Here is a 4,464-nt window from a genome sequence, read left to right as displayed (position 1 = left end):
GGCAAGCATAGGGCTTTTGGAAGAGGTGGAGGGACACCCCAGAGACACACTTTCTCTGCTTGTTTAATTTCCTTAAGACTTACATTCTGGGAAGTCTCGCGAAGCCTTAAAAACTAGAGGCCTCTCAGTAGTATGCACTGAAAATACATGGGACGTTTTCCTTCTAGAAACATTCTAGCAGCGTCTTCCTCCTTTTGAACGAACCGGCCTCGTGATGTCAGAAGCAGCGCACTCCAGCTCGGAGGTTCTCGGCTGTGGCTTGCTGGCCTCTAGTGGCCAGGAAGGAACCTCGCCGCTCCCGGCTCCGCCTGGCTTCACTGTGACTTCAGCGAGGAGGGGGGGGGGGATGTGGACAGGGGTTTATGCTAAGGGTCTTACTTACTAACCACGTGGGGGCCTTCTTGGGAATACTGGAGACTATTGGCTTCTTTATCCAAACCCCCATTTACCTGGATAACAAACTTGCTTTGGCCCAGAACAGATTATGGAGGCAGCATTTAGGCCCAGACTCGAATTCCTTGTTTCTAAGATGTAGATAATATTCTAAAGATAGTGCTTTCCAGTTTCTGTGGTGAAAGGTGCAAAAGTAGATGGCAGGTAAGATAGGTTTGGAGCAGACTCGTGAGCATGTGAGGAGGAAAATCAAATGGAAATAACGTAAAGCAAACAAGTGTGTAAACTCTCAAGGAGGATATACATAGACAGCATTATTTTTGGGAAAACTCAGTGATCATGTGGCCTCCGTAATAGTTTCTTGAGCAACCTTTGCAACTTCTCCGAGCTTCAGCTTGCCCATCTGGGAATGACGGTCCATCCCGCGTGTATGCGTTGCCGAGATGACACGAGTCAGAACGTGAAGGGCTTACTTTACCTTTCACTGTGCACGAGTGACACTTATTAAAGTTCTAATAAATTTAGCTATTATCATTATTTTACTGTTTTAGTCTTATTATTCTCTAGGAGATACAGTCCCATCTTCAGTTTTATGACAGACCGGGAGAATCTTTCCCTAAATTGAAATTCTGCTTGACAGTTTATACAGGTCTTCAAGTACATGTTGATCCCACTTAATTAAGGCAGCGCCTAAAATTCCTCATAACGTTCTCCTCAAATAGATGGAATGCTCCTTCTTCTAAGGGGAAAGATGTACTTGAATGGCCTCTTGATATGAAGATACTACAGAAGGGATCTAAGTGGACTTTGAGGGGGTTGACAAAATGGACTTCAAAGCCCTTGCAGGCCTAAAATTTTAAATCACATGACTCTCTGACCTGCTTATTGCCTGCAAATTCATGAGCGGAGGTAGACAGCAGAGGAGACCAAGAGACACGTCTCCGCATAAGCCCATGGTTGACCCCGCCCTCCACTCTGGAGGGAAACTCCATTCTTTCCTCCTCAGAGACGGGCACTCCGGTCCCTCCCAGGCACACAGGGATGCTCCTGCAATGGCACAGAGGATGCCCGTGACAGCAGCCCCCCTCCCAGCGTCACGCGCCAAGCATGCTTTCCAAGTGGAGGAAAGATGGGCATCAGGCTGAAGTAAATCAAAATAGTAAGACTTTGCAGGATGACTGGAAAAACGAAGAGACCTAAGTAAATAACTGATAGTAGAAACAAACTGGCAAGGATGATTTAGATGTCAATCTGATCTTTGCATGATATAAACATTATAACTTCTAGTGTCTTGGCAGAAAACAATACCAATAATGTCACATAATTTGTCAGTTCTGTCTGATGGCAATAGCGGTAATAGAACGCTGTGATTAGTGTGCAGAGGGAGAAACTATACGTGCTTGTATTGTGACATAGAACCCACATATACTTCATTCTTCTTTATGGAAGGGTAGACTAACAAGTTGGTGGATTGACTGTAGTAAACAACAATAATGGAGTATGAGTTCCTAAGAAGAATCCATCACTGTAAATCAGCAAACATTTCAATATAGACGATATTAGAGGCTGGAATTACAGGGCAGAATCATAATGGTATCAGAAGAGCTCATATTATTGAGCATTTACTGAACACCGGATGCTGTGCCAAGTGCTTTCCATGCATCATCTCATTTACTCCTTGAGACCTAGAGCACATTTTCATATTTTACAGATGTGGATACTGGGGTTCTTTAGAGAATGTCTTTCTTTCCCTTCATATAATTTAGCACAGTTCATAACTATATATTTATTTGTTTGGGTATTTGATTGGCGTCCAACATTATAACGGCGATGTAAGTGAAGCCTTTTCGTGTGCCATGTAGCTGGGTCCATTTTCCTGGCTGGGGAGTTGGGGGGAAGCAACACAGGTGTTTGCACCAAGTTTGACCCCTGCTCAGAGCAGCACTAGCCTGGGTTTTGCTGTCCGCAGACTGAGGACTGTCTACCCCTCCCGGTTCCCAAGTGCTGCCTCTGAATACTAACTGCACTGCAGTCTAATGGCCTCTCCCTCCCCCGCCTCTACCCTCACCCTCAAGAAGAACAGAAGAGCTTCCTCTTCAGCAGCCATTCTTCTCATACGTTCAAGTCCAAGAAGAATGTCCCTGAAGGAGCTCATCGGTACGAACACTTAAAACCTGCAGAAGCACCGTAGGAAGTGGGAACATGAAGGGAGCTGTCATGTTGTCCTCAGGAAGAGGACCTGAGTCAGTGGATGACAGTTAACACTGTGGATTTCTTCAACCAGATCAGAACTCTGCACTGAAACAAGCTGTCTAGTCACGGCTGCAGGTCCAAGATCGGAATGTCATTAGGAAGATGGTACTAATTTTGACACCAGGCACACGTTCTGCTCCAAAATATATCGACCCTTTGATGATTTGAGTTCAGGATGAACTTGATTGTGCAGCTCTTTTTCCTTCTAAGATTGGTGTCGCATTTCCCCCAAGTCTTATATCGGTGGTAAAGACTATTCTAAAGCATCTGTTCAAAGTTTACTACCCATCTTTCTTACCAGCACTGTGATTCTGTGATGCAGCTGCCAGAAAAGGCCCACCATAACGTGTCCTTTAAGTACTTTATTTTATTGGTTCAAGAGTTCAATTTGATTGATAGATGAGAGTTGGCACCACTTCAGCAATTCATTGAGAAGCTTGCATTGAAAGACAGATTTCTTTAACACAGTTACCCTCTTGCTTCATGTACTGCTAGAGTTACCTTATTGTTAATCTGTCCTAGACTTGTGTTAGAGGTTGAATCGCATCCCCCCCCGCCCCCCGCAAAATCATATGTTGCAGTCCTAACCCCCAGTACCTCAGAATGTGACCTTATTTGAAAATAGGGTACTTGCAGATGTAATTGAGTTAAGATGAGGTCATTAGGACGGGTCCTAGTCCAATACGACTCGTGTCACATAAAGGGGAAATTTGGACATATAGACGTGCACAAAGGGAGACTATCCTGTGGACTTGAAGACAGAGAACAGGGTGATGTGTCTACAAGTCCAGGAGGGAAGCCATAACAGATCCTTCCCTCACAGCTCTCAGAAGGAACCAACCCGGCCCATACCTCGATTTTGAACTTCCAGCCTCCAGAATTGTGAGACGATGCATTTCTGTTTTGCTAAGCCACCTGGTTTGTGGTACTTTGTGTCCTGGCAGCCCTAGCTAATACAACTGGTGATACAGACTTTGAGAAAACAAAGACACCCATTGTCTGTGTTTACTGATAAAAGTATTCCCAAGGTAGGTTGGCTTCAAAGCAAGAACTGAAGAGCATAGCTAACTTTGACGTGCTCTAAGACCTGTTATTTCACAAGATCACACTTGGTTGTAATACGTGGTGACTAACCTGTACTTTATTAGTTTACCCATTGTTCCTTTGCTGAAGAAATTGATTGACTCTGTTTCAGGTGACAACATAATGGATAATGAGCATTTCGGCCAGTAATTTATTAGTTTCCAAAAGTTTCCAAAGCAAATTTCCTAACAATGCAGTCACACAATCAGATAGGTTTTTATTGCACTTCAATTTAGACATTAAAAAGAGACATTTTTAGGTTTTCTTAACATTTAGAACATTTGTATTATTTTGTATTTTACTTTCAAGTTTGTATGGCAGTGCTTTTATAGATAAGAATCTACCTATTTATCTCTATCTCTCTACGTATCTATCTTAAAAAAAAATCCATGCTTGCCATTTTTTTTTAACATCTTTATTGGAGTATAATTGCTTTACAATGGTGTGTTAGTTTCTGCTTTATAACAAAGTGAATCAGTTATACATATACATATGTTCCCATATCTCTTCCCTCTAATAATCATCCTATGGCATGTATGGTGTAGGAGCAACCAAAATTTTTTCCTAAAATTCCTTTTTTATTTTATAATCTTTATTTGAGATTTGTATCAATATGAACCTATCTGAATTGTTAGGAGGGCATATATGTATATATCAGAAATGCTATCTTTTACGTCTTCTAAGGATCATCTTATAGATTTTTATTTTGAAATGCCTCACTCAAATTAATTTTAA

The 4,464-nt window shown here is 42.3% G+C and overlaps 1 pseudogene; it reads left to right on the top strand.

Annotated features, from left to right (window-relative positions):
* The first annotated feature begins 214 nt into the window (after nt 1-214).
* LOC133081762 (MOB kinase activator 1A-like) lies at nt 215-3,109 on the top strand (annotated as a pseudogene).
* The last annotated feature ends 1,355 nt before the right edge of the window (nt 3,110-4,464 follow it).

Source organism: Eubalaena glacialis, chromosome X, assembly GCF_028564815.1.
Source record: "Eubalaena glacialis isolate mEubGla1 chromosome X, mEubGla1.1.hap2.+ XY, whole genome shotgun sequence".
Taxonomy (NCBI): domain Eukaryota; kingdom Metazoa; phylum Chordata; class Mammalia; order Artiodactyla; family Balaenidae; genus Eubalaena; species Eubalaena glacialis.
This window is presented reverse-complemented; position numbering and strand designations above follow the sequence as displayed.